The sequence below is a fragment of the Mustela putorius genome, unplaced genomic scaffold (genome assembly GCF_011764305.1).
Source record: "Mustela putorius furo isolate JIRA1106 unplaced genomic scaffold, ASM1176430v1.1 tig00000129_pilon_pilon_pilon, whole genome shotgun sequence".
Classification (NCBI taxonomy): Eukaryota; Metazoa; Chordata; class Mammalia; order Carnivora; family Mustelidae; genus Mustela; species Mustela putorius.
The window spans coordinates 25,785,937-25,805,267 of NW_025421290.1; the positions used below are offsets into that span (position 1 = coordinate 25,785,937).

The 19,331-nt window shown below is 45.7% G+C and overlaps 1 protein-coding gene across 5 annotated transcripts in view; it reads left to right on the forward strand.

The window, feature by feature from the left end:
* The window catches only part of FOXN3 (forkhead box N3), a 399,089-nt gene that overhangs the window by 139,777 nt on the left and 239,981 nt on the right, over nucleotides 1-19,331 (forward strand). The window contains exon 1 of one of the 5 annotated variants that reach the window (XM_013057716.2): nucleotides 17,783-17,979. The exons of 3 other annotated variants lie outside the window; for them this stretch is intronic. The gene's annotated coding sequence lies outside the window, so the exon portion shown is untranslated. Of the gene's footprint in view, nucleotides 1-17,782; nucleotides 17,980-18,984; nucleotides 19,103-19,331 lie in introns of those variants that run through there. One more of the 5 variants, XM_004739084.3, reaches the window with a different exon arrangement.

Genomic DNA, 19,331 nt, shown 5'->3' on the forward strand with positions numbered 1-19,331 from the left:
TTCTGCCTGGCAGAAGAAGAACCAAAGGCTCACAAAGGTTAAATGACTTGCCCAGGACCACACAGCTTATAAATCACTAACCCAGGCCTCACTCCCTCCTAAAACTGAAGCTTTCCACTACCTCATTTATTCAATTATTCATTAAAAAATTTTTTTTGCTGAGCACTTACTATGTGCCAGCCACTGTTCTTGGGGCTGGGGATGCCATGGGAAATATGGTAGATGAGGTTTTTGTTTCTTGGAACTTAAACCACACAGTGGTGGCCTTCTAGAGCCCGGGACCCCACTTAAACTAGGCAAAGGGGAGAATGGGATCCAAGTCCTAATATGAAGGCCTTGAACCTACAAGGCCCAAAGCCTCTTTGTGGGCGGGATTTAATCAGGGAAAGAGAAAAGTACAATTTAAAGGGAAAGTAGAATTATAGTAGAAGATCCAAAATGGGCACTTTGGGGTTGGCAAACTTGTAGTTTTTAGACTCAGGCAACTTGAGAATAACCTGCAGAGGGTGGGCCATCTGTCTGCCATCTTTGTAGTCTTGCCACCTTGCTTTCCCGTCCGCCCCCCCACCAAATCCCCCAGCCCCTAGCACTGGCCCCAGGTCTTTGGACACAGGAGGAAGCTGATGGTTACTCGTCCAGCAGGCACCCCTCAGCGTTACTCCATGGGCTGCGTAGCTGGAACTGATTTGGAGCCGTCCTGGTTCTTGTGGCAGGTTTAGCATCTCTGGCCCATCTGTTAAATGCTGGAAGCACCTACCTTCTCCCCATTGTTGTGACAAACCATCCCTACCAATGAATTTCCAGATACTCAGTTCTCCAGCTGAGAACTTTCAACAATGTGCTTGTTTTTCCCGCTACACCGAAACCCTTTTGCTTTCCTCTGTTGGTTGACTCTACACTAACTCCAAATGGTGCCAGTAAGACTTTTCTCTATTGTTCCTTTCCCCATGGTGTCCTGATTTCAGGCTCTGGCTCTGTCCAGTATTTCAACAAATGCCCATTGAGTACTCCTTTCACAAGGCTTTGGTCAGGGAGGGGTCAAGGTCTTTATATGAGAGATTATCAGAGAGGATTCCCTTCAAGCCCTTAATCTCATTGATGACAAAATTGGAACATGGGAAAAAAATGTGTGCAAGTTGACACTCCCAACTCATAGCTCTACATCCAGTCCATCACACTGACCACTTCTCAAGCACAAAGTAGCTTTGGAAGAGTTGGAATTTTGAACTATTTATTCTGGAATTGCAGAGATGAAATACCATAGCCGATAGCCACTATTCTCTAGAACCTATAAGAAACACAGTTCTTAGTCCCACTCTAGCACAAGATGAGGGACAAAGACAGTGTCGTAGACCATTAAATAATGTGAAGATGGAGGTATTCACTGTTAAAATTCTGATTACATGTTATTGTTTAATGTTAAAGAAATAAAAACATTAAAATCTTAGCAAATTTAGACATGCTTGTCGTGGGAAGTTTAAAGTCCCTAATGATCAAAAGATTTTCTTGGTGCATATATTAACATATCGAATGCTATCATACAAAAAATAGGCTGGCTTTTCAGTTTGCAGTGTGCTGTTCTCTCTGAGCATCTGTTCCTGTAAACACCTCAGTTTACCTGTTTCTTTTACAAGCTGCAAGTGTCTGTTCTATGAATGAGCCAGGATTTACTCACTGATCTACTTTTGATGGGCATGGAGTTCTTTCCAGTTTTCCTCTATTGCAGACGATGCTGAAATAATTTTTGCACATGCATATTTTTGCAGGATTGTGCATTTCTGGACCACACATCCTTACAAGGAGAACTGCTAAGTCAAAGCCAACGTGCATTTTAATTTTAATAAATATTGCTAAACAGCCCTTCCCAAATGACAGGACTTAACTGATGTTCCCATCAACATTGAACAGGCATGCCTCTTTCTTTACATCATCATTCATACTGGGTTTTCATGGAGTTTTAAAATTTTGGACCTAAGATTTTTTTTTTTTTAATATTTTATTTATTTGACAGAGAGATCACAAGTAGGCAGAGAGGCAGGCAGAGAGAGGGGGGAAAGCAGGCTCCACGCCAAGGAGAGAGCCCGATGTGGGGCTCGATCCCAGGACCCTGAGACCATGACCTGAGCCCAAGACAGAGGCTTAACCCACTGAGCCACCCAGGTACCCCGGACCTAAGATTTTTAAAGAGACAGTGTTCTCATTTGGTATACCTTAAATTCATTTTTCATGTTTGTTATTTCTTTCATCTGGGTACAAAGAGTTGAAAGGTATGGTGGTTAATTACATTTTAAATAGGCATTTCTTCAAAGGGTTTCATTTTTGCTTTATACCGTTAGGTTTTTGGACACCTGGAGCCAAAATCTAGTTTCTTCCCAGTCTTTTCCCCTGTTTCTTGCCGGATCTGGCTTGTTCATTGGCCTCTGGCCCACAGGCTGTTGAATGTGGAAGCATTGATATTCTCAGGGCTATGCATATGGGGAAATAGCCCATTTCCAAGGCCCCACTCCTTGATGGGGGCAAGGGCTGAAGAGACTTCGTGAAGCTGGCTGATTTTTTAAGCTAAGCTCCCCCCAAAACGGGCTTCCCCCAGCAGGCTTTAGAGCACACATTTCCTAACCCAGATGGCCTCGCCAGCCTGGACACCTGGCTGGGGAGAATGAGCCGGCACCTCCTGTGTCCATATTAGTGCTGCTTCCGTGATGGTGCTGATGGTGTCAGCTGTGCTCGTTCCGCCCTCCCCCAGGAATGCTGGGGAGATGGAGATGGGTTTGGCCAAGGAGCCTTTCCACAGTGGCTCTGCTCAAGCACCAATTAAACCAAGGGTAGATAAATTACCGTTCCTTGGTAGGTCACTGTTACGGGGTGTTCTTCTTTTTAAAGTCAAATTAAGAAGAAACAAGATCGTGGCACCTGGGTAGCTCAGTGGGTTAAGCCTCTGCCTTCTGCTCAGGTCATGATGTCAGGGTCTTGGGATTGAGCCCCAAGTTGGGCTCTCTGCTCAGCAGGGAGCTTGCTTCCCTCTCTCTCTGCCTGCCTCTCTGCCTATTTGTGATCTCTGTCTGTCAAATAAATAAATAAAATCTTTAAAAAAGAGAGAGACAAGATCATCTCCAGAAAAAATGGCGCAGTGGCCCTCTTGTTCTGGGTATTCTCAGTCTGTTCTTTCTGCCTTTCTCCCTCCCTTAGGACACACCCTGATAACACACCTATATACCTATTTGGGGGGCACACAGATCCCTGCTTCTCTCCAGCCTGTTCTAGGGAGTGACTCTGGTATCAGTCATTCACATGCTAGTATGAATGTAGGGCACCTGATTTTAGATGTGAGGCAACAACAGGTAAGGAATGAGCTCAGGTAGGGGCTTTTAAGGTGTGGCTCCTTTCTCTCTGAAATCTCTCCATCAAAACAATCCTCTCTTTTTTATCAAGTGGATTTAGAGTGCTGAGATTAAAGTTAGGCAAGGCCAGACATGGAGTCATAGTGTCCTGGAATCCAAATGATTCTGGAAACCCTGCAGTCCCCAACCACCCATACCTGAGTGACGACTTCTGAAAATGTATTTTCTGCTTTTTAAAAGGTCTTTTAATTTAAAAAGTACAATATACACACACACAGGCCTTCATGATTTTTCACATGCGTAGTGAAAAGAAAATAAAGGGAATCTGAAGTGTTAAGGCAGGCAGGGTTGATAAAGATTTTACTTGTGGGACTGTCACCCTCAAGCTATAGTAATTCTCCATGATGAACACAAAGACAGGCAGCATCCCATATATCCTGGCCTGTTCTCAGGCTGACATCTACATGGCGACACATTTCTGACAGGTAACACAATGAACTGAAAACATATCAATCCAAAGGCCAGCTCAAGGAAAGCCTTGTTAAATTATAACATGGTCTAGAAGCTCCATTTCCAGAATTGTCTGCTGAAGGACAGGACGCAGGTGGCCAGTGGTCATTTTTAGGGTTAGGGTCCTGATTCGAGGAGCTACATTTCCTGACAACAGACGGGATATTCAGAACATCCCATTACCAGATGTGGTCTGGTCACCATAGGGTACCTCCTGGGATTGGGTTGATGGTAGAGAACCTGCTGACTCACCCTGCAGCTCTGTGGATGACATCAACATCCTGGCATTGGCGGCCATGTGAGAGCCACCCCTTGTCAAGTTTGTATCTGTTTTGGGATATTCAGTCAACAGTGGCTTTTCTTTCCTGCTGTCTTGGCCTTTGCTGGTCAGCCTGAGCTTTGTACTTGCAAAAGCATGGCCTTTTCATTCTGAATGAGACCTTTGGACTCATCCAGTCTACCGGATTGCAAATTGGAAAACTGAGATATCCCTCCTCAAACCAGTGTTGCCTCTAGGCCATACAATGTCCCATAGATAGAAGGAAGGAAAGGCTAGCCCTGAGGGACTTTTCTGGCATGCTGCATGTTTCAAATTCCTTTAACAGGCAAGCCTGGGAAGTTATTTCTGTCAAAGACATAGGGCACAAAGTTTTAAGCAGATAAAATATAGAATATTCATTTTTTTTTTTAGCTGGAAAGAACTTTGGAGAAGAGCTCTTCCTGTCCCTCACTGGCAATAAAAAAGATACTGAAGTCCAGAGTGGTTCCAAGGTTCATCCAAGGGGTTGGGATTTTAAGGTAGACTTATGGTGGGTTGCATTGGGCTCCAGGGTATTGATGAAGTTTCAGCCCCGAGTGTTAATCAAAGAGAAGGAGGAGGAAAGAGGGTGAGAGAAGGGAATCCTGCCAGTGAGGACATGGACTCAAGGCTCCCGGGAGAGAAGGTGTAAATGGCAGCTGCAGGTCACAGGAGACGTTTACAGATCTGTGTCTCAGTGGGCAGATGCTAAAGGCATCATTACTCATAATGCTTTCAGCCTGGCCTGTTCTCCATGAAGCTGTGATACCAGGAGCTCAGTTAAGATAATGCTTCCCACAGAATGCATTTCATTAAGTCCTGGTCTACAAACCTTTCTGTGGAGGTTGGGAGACTGTGAGGTTGCCATGAATTGGGCTAGAGCTGGGTCTTTCCAGGAGTTCTCAGATGTGGGAGTGGTCACTCCTCTCCTGCCAGCCCCTGGCTCAGTAATTCACCAGTGGGAGAATGTCAGGAGCTGCAGAAGGGCTCTTCTGCTCAGCTTGAGTCCAGAGCAGTTGCCTCTACAGGGCAGAAAATGGAGCAGACCCAGTCTGTGGATCTGCCGCCAGGCAGCAAGTAGATCCTGCTGTCAAGGTGGCACTATCAGTGGGCTGAAAAACAAGGGACATGGCCAGTGTGCCTCTACTGGCAAGGGCACCCCTATTTTAGTCCGCTGCTCTGTCCTCTTGTTGGACTGCCCACCCCTAACCCCTTCCCCCAGAATGCGTCACCCTTAACGCAAGAAATCTGACTTTGAGGCCAACTGGATTTCTTCAGAGGGCTGGCTTTCTGGCTCTCCCCATGATCCCATCTCCCCAAGAGGCCTCCTGATGGCAGATTCCCTTAAGGTTGCTGAAGAAGGCAGAAGTCCATGGACAAAGCTATCAGATCCCCATGGTGAATTGGCTGAACCTCGTATGCATATGGGGTTGTAGATCTGGCAAAGCCACAGCTCCAAAAGAGAATGCAAAAGGTCCTATAAGTTGGCCTCCTGCCCCCACAAACATGGTAATTCCAAATGTCACCTTGGCATTTTCTTCTCAAATAAATTCTGTCTTGTTCATATCACAAGGAAACTGGAAACATGGACTTGAGAACTTCTGTGTTTATTTCTCAGTCCCTCTGATTGACTTGCTGTGTGACATGTTGAACTATTACATTTCTTTCATGGATAAATGTGAACATGAGCTTTGAGATTTTTATCCGTTGAGTACTGGAGGCATGTGGTTTATTCTGAGTCAAAGAAAACTATTTGGACTTCTGTATTTTGTGTGCGTGTGTTTGTGTATGTTTATAAAAAAGGGTACAAGGCAAAGAGTAGCTTAATATTAATGGATGGTGAAGAGCCATATGGATTTTTTTAGAAAATCACAGATGATTCAAAAGGTTAAGAGCTATCCTGATAACATTGCCATCAGGTGTGGGCAAGATTTGGATAGAAGTGCTATGTCAGATTGTTGAGAAAACAGAAGTCATGGCATAGGAGGAGTACACTGCATTTGGAGAGGTGCTTTGCCTCTCAGAACACATGAAAGATTTTTATGCTTCAGTTTTTTGTAATCTTCTTGTGAAACACAGGAGAAATGCAGAAAAAAAACCCATTTTTAAGATGGAAAAACAAAGGCACAGAAGGTGGGGTTGATACAGTAATTCTGAGACGGAGGTGGGATTTGAATCCAGAGTTTCTTTTTCTTTTCTTCTTCTTCTTCTTCTTTTTTTTTTTTTTTTTAAGATTTTATTTATTTATTAGGGAGGGAGAGAGAGAGCACACATGCACACACACAAGTGGTGGAGGGGCAGAAGGAGAAGGACAAGCAGACTTCCCACTGAGTGCGGAACCTAACTCAGGGCTTGATCCCAGGACCCTGAGATCATGACCTGAGCTGAAGGCAGACACTTAACTGACTGAGCCACCCGGGCGCCCCGGAATCCGGAGTTTCTTATGTGTCCTGGGATACAGCACAGAGGGCTGCAAGGAGGGAGAGTGCACCGAGATGCTCACTTCTGCTAATTCCAAGTGCATGCTGGCCACATGAGGTCAGAGCTTGGGGCTTCCTGGATCAGGATCTACACAGCTGTTTGTATTTTCACAAATGACCTCCTTGACTTACGGGGTGGGAAGGGAGTAATGAATTAAAATACTCTGATAGACATACTCATTTGCAATGTATCTTGTTGATTTATTTACATTAGGAAGAACAAACTGTTTTTCTAATAATGCATGAGTGTATGAAAAGAAGACATTTAGGAAACTGCTATGACGTTTACTTTTAACTGCAGATATTTATAGACAGGTCAAGGAAAACAGACTTGGTGCCAGAGACGCAGATGTGGTGTGGGTCATTATATGGAAAGATTGGGTTTTATGCTGTGTTCTGGGGGAAGGGAGATGTTTCCTAGTTTGGGGGATAGAAATGGTAGGGTTGATAGTTCTCTAGTATTCGGTACCACGCTGTATTTTTCAACAGAGAAGAGGTCAGAGGGATACTGATCGAAGTTCGGGAACATACTTCATACTGTGTGGGGTTGCTAGATATCAAATGAGCTTAAGTCCAGCCCTTAATTCCTCATTAAAAAACCTACTGAGGGATTCTGCAATTTCCCCCTCAACTCACATACTCACCCCATGGAAAACACTCATGCTTTTCCATCTCCTAGATCACTTGGTGGAGGACATAAATTAGGATTACTTTTCTGGAGAGCCATTTGGCAGTAGGGATCCAAGACTTTTTACAATGTGAGTACTCTGACCGAGTGATCACACGTTTAGGAATTTACCTTAGGGACAGAGAGCTACCTTTACCACACAGGAACGAGGCTGTGCATCCGACATTTTCACGGTAGCAGAACCCTGGAGATGACCTGAGTTTCCAGCAGAATGAGGGTGGGTACGTCACTGGTTATTCCAAATAAGGCCATGCCGGCATCCATGCACTGCAAGTTGTTTATTAAGCTCCTGCTGTGTGCCAGGGAACAGAAGGGGCGATGTCAAGGCTGATGTGGTTTCTGCCCACCTGCAGCTCAAAATTTTGTTGCAGAAACAGTTTATACACTGTAAAGTGGAAAAAGGAAAACAGCAACAACAATAACAACAACAGGGCACGAAGTGTATTTACAGTGTGTTCTCACTTTCATCGTATGACTAGAAAAACCTGGAAGGTAGCCTGAATTAACAGAGGTAGAGAAGCTTTGGACAATGTGCTTATATCCATATATTTTTTTCCCTTTTAATTCCTCTCTAGTTTCCACGTTTTCCACAGTGACCATTATTATTTTTATAATTTTTTTTTTTAATGTGACTTTGAGGATGGACAAGAAGTGAGCAGACCTGGGTTGTAGATCCAACTCTTCAATTCATGGTGAGCCCTTGAGCAAGTCAGAGACGCTTGTGAACAGCCTGGAGGGAGAAGCCTCAGAAGCCTCCCCACCAGGGTTCCCAGATCCCAAGTACCTTGTCTCTTCTGAGGACAAGAGGACTTGGGGGGTATTGTGCTGTGGGGCTGGGAGCCTTCCTGGGAGGCTGGACTGCAGCCTGGCTGCTGAGGCCCATTCCCCAGGCAGTTTCCATCTCTGGGGCTCTGATCCTCTAGGCATCTGGTGATGTACTCCACAGCGGGGAAAGAGTTTGTGTATTGGGCATATGGAAATTAAATTAAGGAAGTGCCTCTCACCTAGCAAATAAAAATTGACTTGGGTTATCCAAGCCAAATGTCACAGCACCCCAAGAAAACAGATGATAGCAGCTCCATTGATTGAGCCCTATCTGGTGCCAGGTATGGGGTGCAAAGCGTTTTGCAGACATTTTCCTAGCCGAGGCTCCTGGCACTCCCTGAAGTGGGGACCTATCTTATAGGTGGGGACCTTCAACAGAAAGCAGTTAACCTGAGCAGGTCATTCAGGTAGAAAAGCCTGGGACTCCAGCCCCCACTCTACCTTCTCTGAAGCAGCGTCTCTAACTTCTCTGTTCCGCCTCCTCCCTCCAAGAAGCTGACTCTCCTGTCACCATCCACACAGGTGTCTGAAGCCAGGGCCATGTGGGAGGGCAAGTGACAGAAGGCTGGCAGCCTGAGGAAGGCAGAGGCCTAGAACGAGCACAGTCTTATTTCTGATGAAACCGGACGCAGAGCTGCCTATTCTTAGCCGCCTTTTCTGGGGGGCTGTGAATGAGGAAATTGGGTTTTCTCACACACACACACACACACACACACAGGGAGCAAATATAACCTCCCTCGTGATAACTATAATGAACTTTCTTCCTGCTTGTGATTTGAAATCAAAGGCCGACTATTATTCCTCATATACCTACATCTCACAAAAGAGTGAAACCCTTGTATCGAGACCTGACCTTTGTTGTCTGACTGTTCTTCCTGAACTCTTTTCCTTGCCTGTTCCAGTTTTGCTTATTTAGTAGGTATTTAAAAATATTTTTGAGACATACAGGAGATTATCAGGGACACACTGATGGGAAACTAGTTAAAATGAGGATAAAGAGTTGTTTCTCTTCCCCATTGAAACAATGTTTCCATCAGTATGATAGATACCATTTCCTGTGTTTCAATTTCAGTTCCTCTGTAGTTCAGAGTCTACTGATTCATTTTATATACCATGGCCAGATTAATGTTTCTAAAATACCACTTTCATGTTATTGTCTCCTATGTTACCTAGAACACTCAGTTGCTCCCCGTCATCTAGCGTAAAATACAAACTTGTGGGTTTTGAACTTACCTTCCTTCTTAATGTGTCTTCAACTTTACCTTTCCAGCCATCTTCCCAGTTGTTCCCGTGGGTGATCTTCTTGCTCAGATGAATCTGTCTCTTGCATAGTTCTCTGAATATGCCCTTGACCTTTCTCACTTTGAGTATGCGCTTTACTGCTCAGTGCGGGAAAGAACCAAGAAGAAAGTTCTCCCTTCCCTTTTCCTTTTTCTGAAGTCCTACGCTTTCTTTAGGGCACTATTCACATTTTCCTTTTTTAAAAAAATGAGTAAACCTTCCTTGACTCTCTCCCAGCCCGGGACTGACCTGGACTACCCTATCACTTACTATCTGCCGTTTGAGCCACATGCCCTATGGGGTTAGACCAGCTCCGTGCATTGCATATCATGGGGTTCCAGAAGCACCCAACTGAACTGCTAACCACAGAATACTGCTATACCAAGACAGGACCTCTCACCCTTCAGAAAACAAACAGTAATTCTTCTTGTCCTGTGTTCAAAATGCATATGTTGGGGGTATTACCTAATTATTTGTCATGCACTTGCCACCCATGACTAATCCTATTATATGAATGAAATGGAAGCCAGAGGTGAAAATACTTGTATGACCTCACAAAGCTGAGCCTGTTGGTAGAAAAAGAGTACTTGAACCCACATTTCCTCCTGCTAACTTATTAGGGCCACTGTTCCATTTAAACCATGAGTCATAGGTCATCAGGAACTTCTGTAAATATTCTGGTGGCTTTTGTCATCCTCTCTTTTTTTCTCTAAAGGGCTGGATAGTAAATATTTTAGACTCTGCAGGCTATGTGGTTTCTGTTGCAACTGCTCAGCTCTGGTCCTGGGATGGGAAAGCAGCCACAAGAACTGCGTAATCTAAGGGGTGTGGCTGTGTGCCAATAATATTTTATTTACAAAAACAGGCAGTGGCCTGGATTTGGCCTGCAGGTGCTAGTTTGCTGACCCCGTACTATAGAAGGTTCCCCTCTCTCTCTTCCCCATATCAAACTGGAAAGTCAAGTTTAGGCATTAGAACTTTTCGGTTTGAATTCTGAGCAGGACCCGCCATTGTGTAGAGGCTAACATGTGACTTAACGGCCATGGCTGGGAAGGCTGGCTGCTTAGGATAATTTGGGAAGTTGTGGATGTTCAAGCAATAGACTATGTGCCTAATGAGCAGTAGACAGCTTGTCATTCCTTGAACACGGGTGTTGGTCTCAAGGAGAATGTACTGGGGACACTCTCAGCATTTGGGGTACATAACCCCCTTAACTAACCAGCCAAGGGGGATCTCCCCATCCAAGTATTCCCTTATGCCCAAATTTACACCTGTAATCCACAGGCTGTCCCATTTCTCACATCTGAATGTGGACCCCAAGAAACGTCATAGTTATGACAAAGGTGTTACAGTGAGCTCCTGGGGCCTGTTATCATCCAGTTTTTAATTGGTGGCAGGGTGGAGCGCTTCATGTGCGTGGAGGGAATTGTTCCTAGGAATGATTGATAACTTTCTCCTGAAAGGAACAGGTAGGTTTTTTGGGGGAAAAGCCTATAAAATAACTGTGTGTTCAGCTTACCCCCGTGACTTCATCCTAAGAACACGCACATACTCCCAAGGCAGCCGCCGCCCCCCCCCGCCCCACAAACAGCTTATTTGGTTCTGCTGTTCTGTGGGGGAGGACTCTTTGCCCTTTTTTTCAACAGAGACAGCATGAGATCCAGAACCAAGAAAACACACACACACACACACACACACACACACACACACACACGTTTTTACCAGAGACGGCATGAGATCCCGAACCGAGAACACACACATACACGTTTTTCCACAGTCTTCAAGGCATTATGGAAAATAGCAGAAAATCCTAATTAATTCCAGGAAAGAATTTCAATAGTTTCTTTAAAGAATTTTTTTCTGAAGTATAGTTAGCACACCCTGTTACACGAGTTTCAAGTGCCTGGTGTAGTGAGTCCGCACTTTGCCTTCCTACCCCCAAGTATAGTAGAATTTCAGTGGCCACTTGATCCTTAAACTACAAAGAAAGAAAAGGAGGAAATGTTTAAATCTTTATGCTTGGGAGAAAACACCCCCGTTTTAGGCAGTTAATGTAAATTGTGAGGAAATCTTTCTTTAAGTTGGCTCTCACCTCTCCTTCTATTATAATTCTCTTTATTTTCTGCATAATAATAGTAAACCTTGCAGGGATTTAGCCGGTGCCCTGCGTGTCTGTGGGGTGCTTTACATATGCCAATTATTTGATCCTCGGTCAGACCTGGGATGTCGGCAGTGTTATATCCCCATTTCACAGGTGAGGACAGGAAGGCACTCAAAGGTGAGATGACTTGCCCACATCCTGCCTGGTACTCCGCCTGCCTCTGTCTTTTATTTAGTTAGTTGGTTTGTTTTTATTTTAATTCCAGTTAGTTAACATACAAATACGGAATACTTCATCCTTGATCAGGGGCCATGCTAATCTTTTCTGTATTCTCTGTATTGTTCCAATGTCAGTGTCTGTGCTGTCAAATCTTTGAAGTGGACGTTGCCACAGCCAGAATTACTTGTATTGGATCTGTCCCTTCCCAGAGCGGACTGATGCAGTCCTTACTCGGCAAAGATTTCTCACACTTGCTCTCTGTTGGGTAGGACTCTGCCCATGTGGCTTGTACAGAAGATAGTCGTGTCCCAGGAGGGCCTGGTGGCTGCCAGGAGTATGGGGCCAAATGAAGGAGAGCCCTTGTGTGATGTCACTTTCGTGAACTGTCTTCAGCCCTGGGAGCACACCTGTTTCCCCAGAGTGTACGGGTTAGCTGAGCTCGCAGGACAGGTGGAGCAAATCAGAAGGTTCTTGGATTATTTTTTTTTTAATATTTTATTTATGGGTTCCTGGGTGGCTCAGATGGTTAAGCGTCTGCCTTCACTCAGGTCGTGGTCCCGGGGTCGCTGGGCTCCCTGCTCATGGGGAAGCCTGCTTCTCCCTCTGCCTCTCTCTCTTGTGAATAAATAAATAAAATCTTTTAAAAAATAAAATAAAACATTTTATTGATTTATTTGAGAGCGAGTGAGAGAGCTAGCACCAGCAGAGGGAAGGCTGAGGGAGAGGGAGAAGCAGACTCCCCACTGAGCTGGGAGCTGGTTGCCAGGCTTGATTCCAGGACCCTGGGATCATGCATGACCTGAGCCGAAGGCATCACTTAAATCGACTGAGCCACCCAGGCACCCCAGGCTTGTGTATTAATCGACAGTGAGAGATACTACTGAAGGGGTTTGGTGAGCTTGGGAATCAGAAGGGAAGATGGGGGGATTTGGTTATTGAGTGCTGTTGGGAATGTCAGCTGGCCACATCGGGGGACCTACCCCCACCAAGTAACTAGCTCCTATTGTTACTGAGACTCCAGGGTTCATGCTGCCAGGGTGCAGAGTGGGTCTCGGAAGAGGCCTCACCTTTGAGGAATGCGCAGGCTCCTCCAGTGGTCTGCCCTTCTGCCCACTTCCACCGCTCCCTCCTTTTCAGCAGGACGCTTTAGTTCTTCCCATTCATTAGCACAGTTCACTCTGAGGTTGGGAAGTGGGTTTCTCTCTCTGGGATTTTGTGTATGTCTACCCCAATCTTGCAGAAGGATGGCCCTTTCTGTTCTAGCTGTTGGGGAGAGTAGGGCAGAGTGGAGACCCTGAGAGTTAAGCACCGATGATGATAATGACCAGTAACACTATTTTAAAGGTGAAGTCCAAGGTCTTGTGTTCCACTGGTCCCCTGGGCTCCTCATTGCCCCAAGAAGGTAAAATACACACCGCCTTATAGTTTCACCTTTTTTTAAAAGTAATCTTTACACCCAACACGGGGCTCAGATGCCTGGCCCCAGGATCAAGAGTTGCACACTCTACCAACTGAGCAAGCCGGGGGCCCCCCAGGGTCATCATTTTGAACAGAGATTGAGTGGGAAAGAAACATAGCGGGTCCTTCCTGTCCTGAGTCCAGGGAAGACTGACACAAGGGGTTCAGGTAGGTGGGGCGCAGGGCCTCACAGGAGGGATCAGGTTCTTTAGACAGAAAACTTGAGTCAGTGAGGCGTTTGTCCCCCAGGAAGCATTATGCTAATGACGAGATCCTTCTAAATTGATGGGGACAGGAGGTTGGAGGCTGGGATGGGGCCCTGAGGACTAACGTCCTAGGGTTGGGGAGGAAGGGGAGCTGAGGCTGCAGATGTGCCTTCACACTCAGGTCTGGGCTTCCTTTTCTGTGGTCAGACGGCTCCCTCTCCTCCCCTGGGGTACCTCCCTCCAGCCCGTAGCTTTCAGCTCTCACTGAGGTATAGACAAGGACCCCGTGTCACCATACCTGTCTTGCTACAGCCTAATCAGCATCCCCTGAACCATAAATGCCATCAAAGGGGACGACTGGTCACTGACCAAGAGGTTGTGTCCCCAAGGTGACCCATTGTAGAGTCCCACTGTGGTCCACTGACAAAGATTAAACCCTCTGCTCTGCCAGGAACTGAAATAGAGCTCCATCTGCTCCACGGGCGTGAGGTAGCCCCTCCTTCCCCAGCCCTGCCGGGAAGCTGTGCAGCAGCCAGAGGCCAGGAAGGCGCTCCTGGGTCACAGAAGGGTAGCCCTTTCCTTTCTTTCTTAGTGGGGGTGGGCAGGCCAAGAAGCAGGATTGGCAAGGTGGTCTGGCACCTGGCTAGATGCCCTATGGATCAGACAACTGGGTTCAGTTTGCCGCTTCTCAGCTGGGTAACCTTTGGTAGGTCATTCTAACCTGCTTGAGGCCCAGATCCCTCATCTGTAAAATGGGATAACAGCACCTGCCTCACAGAGCCCCTAGCCAACTGTGAGTCTGCAGAAAGCAGTGACCTGACTCATAGCAGGCTCACGGAGAGTGGATGCAGGCCCGTCTGGCCACAGGCCTATTCGATTTGGTAGCCATCGCCAAGAAAAAATGTAAAATAATGTAAAATTGCAAACATAAAACCAGGTTTACGAATGAGCATTTATTTCACATGATGAAAGAAAATAATATATATGTATTTCAAAGTAGACATCCGAATCACAAAATCCAGAAAATAACACAAATATTATTACCAATTAGCTATTTCACATATGTCTGCATTACTTTCTTTTCCTACATTTTTTTGGGCTGTGTGCTCTTTGACCACTTCTTCCTATGACAGCGATTTTAGAATGCCATTTTCCCTCAAGAGAACAGCAAGATAATTCATTCATTCCTCTAGCATGGTTGGTTGGAGCTTGTTTTCCATTCTTGATGGCTTAGGAGAAAAAGTTTGTTTGCTCTACAAGCAGTTATTGGTAATGTCATGTAAATCTTTCGGATTATTGTCAGATGTCGGGGAACCTTTCTCAGGTTTTTTTCATATATAAGCCATAGGGCTTCAGGACATTTAAGTGTTTTTGTGTGATGACTAAGCTTAAATACCGAAGGTGCTCATTCCACACGTGGCTGGGGTCCTTCCCAGGCCCACGGAAGGGGCCACGTGAGCGAGGGGTGCGGATGCTTTAAGCCCCAGGATCTGCTGGCAAATTATCCTTCTTTATAAATGTTAACTGGATCCTGTCTGATTATTACGTCTATTGATACTCATCTTTTTAAATTTTATAGTTTTAGGATTACTAAAGAATGTGTTCTCATTGACAATAAATTTAATCTTACAAGAGTTCCGTGTGCCTGATGGTCACTTCTTCCGTGTCATTAACACATGTTAATTGTCTACTCTGATCAGTCTACCTCACGTTGATCGCCGGGGAGCATTCAGTGACATAAAGCAGATAAGACACAGTACGGTGTCTTCATCTAGTAACTACTCAATAGACTTAGCTGTCGAGACCTGCATCATCCCTCCATTGGCACCTGATTTGGAGCTGGGCGCTTGGAAATACAAAACTGGGACATTGTCCCTCCAGGAGGTAGGGATGAGCCCAGCTTTAGGACCAACTCTGAGACTGAAGTGGGAGTTAGGTTTTGTTCTCAAGTTATAAATAGAATAGTCCTCAGGGTGCCTGTGTCACTCAGTTGGTTAATTGACTCGTAATTTCAGCTCAGGTCATGATCTTGGGGTCCTGGGATCAAGCCCCATGTCAGGCTCTGCACTGGACATGGAGCCTGATTGAGATTCTTTCTCTCTCCATCTTTGCCCTCCTACCTTCTTGGGCTTGCTCTCGCTCAAAAATACATACATACATACATACATACATACTATATTTAAAAAATAGAGTGGTCCTCTCTCATTAACCATGAATTCTCTACAGTTAATCTCCATTCATGGATTCTTCAGTCATCAGTAATACTCTATTAATGTAGCCACAGTTACACGTGAAGCCATATGTTTAAAGAGCACCATGACGGTCTTTAGTTTCCTGTATTTCCTCCAAATCTTTTGATTCTTACCAAGTTCAGCCCCTGAATTTGTCAAAATATGGCTTTCTATTCTGCTATGTTAAAGACTCTCCTGTGGCAGAAATATCTGTGTACGGGGAGTCAAGAAATTGGCATTGCTACTGACTCTGCACGGTTATCTGTTGGGAAGCTTTTGGTTGCAAATGACAGAAGAGCCATTTCACGCATCTACATGACAGAGGACATGTAGTAGCCTGTGCAGTGGGTCCTAGCTGGACCTGCCCGCTCTTTCTTTAATGCTCATCCTTCGCTATAGAAGCCGACCCACGGGGTCAGTCCCATTCACACCACAGGACTGGAATTTTGGGGTGCCATTGAACAGTGGCAAGGAAGCTACCCATGTGCCCTAAATCCCTTTGCTTCTTCGGGCTTCATTTGCCTCATTTAATTAGGGGCTCATCCGACACCATTAGTAAAGTCCTTCCCAAGAGTAACCTTTAAGATTTTATTTTCTGTTTACATTAATTGGTTTTGGTAATGAATAAACAAATCTTTTCTGGCCAGTGCTGTCAGGCCCAGAATGTAATTAGTAAATAAATAGCTCTGTGTAGATTAAATGATAAGTCAGGGCAGTCAGCCTTAAGTGACTTTCTTCCTACTCATGAGTTGTAGATTTTGATCTAGAAAAATGAGCCATGGAGGATGTGAGGGAGGAGCCCTGGAACGTGGCTCATGAAACCTGCTCTGATTTAGGAAGCCCCTGACTTAGGAAGCATATCTGCATAGCAAATGCAAGTTGGTGGTTCATTCGCAGGAGATCCAGGAAGGTCTGCGCAGGGCTTAGCATAAGCATTGGAGGCTTTGCTGTGATGCTCGCATCACAAGGAAGCTGAGAGGTTGAATTCACATCTAGAGGGAGCTGCTGTTGGCAGAAGCCAGAGGGACTTTAAATGGCAGTGGAATCAGATCCTTGGGATAGCTGAAACCACAGACCTCAACTTTCTCCTTTATCCACTTCTTCCAAAGTCTTTGGCTATAGCCTTGAGACGGGTGTCCAGTTGTGGCACCAGATGAGCTTTCAAGGAAGCATATGGAGGTGGTTCATGACGGAATGAACCCCTCGGCCTTGGTACCCAAACGTGAAGATGCTGCAGGTGCTGGAGACGGGAGTGAGCTGCTGGAGCCTGTTTCCTCCACTTCGCCAGTGCCCGGGACTGTGCGGAGACTCCAAGCACCTGTAGGGCACAGGGGTGCCTCTGTAGAGAGTCTGTAGGGGGTCTCATCCTTCTGTCCAGGATCTGGGGGAAAAGGTTAATCTGATTGGTAGTACAGTCAGTAGATTTTCATGGCGACTTGATTTTGGAATGTATTTATAGAGTTGGCAAAGGATGGTCTGTGCCTCGATCTACTTCTCTGTACTCCAGCTTTTGGAAGATAGTTCTGGTGTGGTGGTCAGTCGTGTTTCTAAACTGGCAGGCAATAACTTGCTAGCTCAGTGTGCAAAGGGCAAAAGACACAGTTCGAAAATGGTTTCTGGTGAAATGGAGGCGTTAGCTGGAAGTGAAACCACCAGAGCTCCATCCCAGGGGTTGTAGCAATTGGAGAAAGGTTCATTTGTTGGCCTGGGGGAGGGTAGATTGTTCTTTGAGTTGTGTAACGGGCCCCTCAGTAGCAGCTTGTTCCTTCTGAGGGTCCACCCAAAGGGAAGGTGGGGAGAGACTTGGAGTTTCAGTCCTGGCCCCTGGAGCCGTCACTGCTGTGGGTTATTTGTTGTTGTTTTCATAATCGTCATGCTTTCTGATTCAGATAGGAGCACAGCGCTGTTGTACCACCCTTGCCCCTGGATATTTTGGAATTCGTAGATATGCTTGTCTGTTCCATGAATGGTGTCCATCTTCTCTGCAAGCATCAGGAGCTGCACCTGGGCATAGAGAGAAGGGGGCATCATGGTTAGTGGCCCATTATGCAAAATGCTATGCAAAACCCAGATCAAACAATCCCCCAAAAATCTCTGACGGAGAAGCCCAGGAGGTAGATTGCAAACAGCAAGGTACATTTCTGTGATCTTGGAAATTAGGCACAGAGAGGATGAAGAGGTTAGAGAACGCAGTGGTGCAGGGAGTGTGCTCTGCGGGCCCCAACCGCGCAGGGACTCGCCTTTCCAGCTCACCGCAACAAGCACCGCTGGTAGATGCCTTAATTTCTTTCAGCCCAGTGTCCTCGTCTGTAAGAGGATGACCGCGCCTCCGTCCCTCCTAATGGTGAGTGGAAGGAAGAAATAAATAATGCTGGCAAAGCTCCAAGCGAATAGGAAGCACGGGGGAGCTTTGGGCACTATGTATGTTTTATCACTCTTAGGGTTGCCGTAATTGGGTAGTTGGTGTTCACTGTTTTGGCTGTCGCTGGGCAGGTGCCTTGAACATCTGCAGGCAGAATTAACATTACCTTTGGTCCTCCCTCAGGGGGAAGATAGAGACTAGGGCCGTCCCTCTGTGTGTGTGTGTGTGTGTGTGTGTGTGTGTGTGTGTGTGTGTGTAGCAGCTGGGAACCAGCCATGTTTCCCACCCATGAAGGAGAGGCAAGCTCCGTCTGGCAGACACGTTACCAACATGTGGCTAGATTTCCAAGCAATACTTTGTCCACACCTTTGTACCAGAGAGCTGACAGGAATTGAGTTCGTGGAGGGATGTAGAACAGCCGAGCCTCCCCTAGGATACCATTTTAGGTTTTTCCATGTCTTTGGTTGGAATTGGGGTTTTGCACGTTGTTTGATTAAGACAACAACAACAACAAAAACAACCCCAGAGCAACACTGCACCAAGGACCAAGAGAATGGCTTCTGAGTAGATACAGAAACGTGGATTAAAAAATCATGCCAAACACGTGAAGACCAACCAGATTGCGTCGGTAGGAGGCAAAGTACTTTGCTATAAATATTGCAGGACTCTTCTTTCTCTACTTAAAAGAAAAATTGCTTTGCATTTCAGACGACAGAAATGGCTGGACAAGCCTTTAGTTCATGTGCAAGAAACTGTGAAAACAGTGTGAAAGATTTTCCTAAAATGGAGACGGAGCTTGGCCCAGTCTGGGGTTGAAGTTAAAGCCCTTGTCTCGATTTGCCTTCTGTGCATTATTTCTCATATGTTATGCAAGATTCCCCAAGCCCCGGACCATTCATTTTTTTTTTTTTCCCCTGTAATCTCGAGGTGTGCACAGGGTACAACTCAGCCTCAGACCTCTGTGCTTTCACTTTTGGTTAGTCAGAACCTCCATCTGGAGGGATTTGAATATGAGCGTTTTCTGTGGCTTTTCTGTGGCTCCTTTTCAAAGTATTCAAAGCAGTTTAAAAATACAGAATGTTCAGCGATCTGACCAAGAGCTAATGTAAGTACTTATTTGGGGACTATTTTTAAAAGATCTACTAGGGCAGGTCGGAAACTCTTCACTCTGCCTCTGTCTTGGAAATAGCCACTGAGATGAAAAAAAGGTTTGAAAAACAGGAGACTCCTTCTCTGCAGTCATAATGCTTTCTGGAGTGACAGGAGTAGCAAAGAGTGCGGTCTAGAAAAACAGAAGAGCTGCAATTCTATCTTTAATATTAAACAGGAAACTG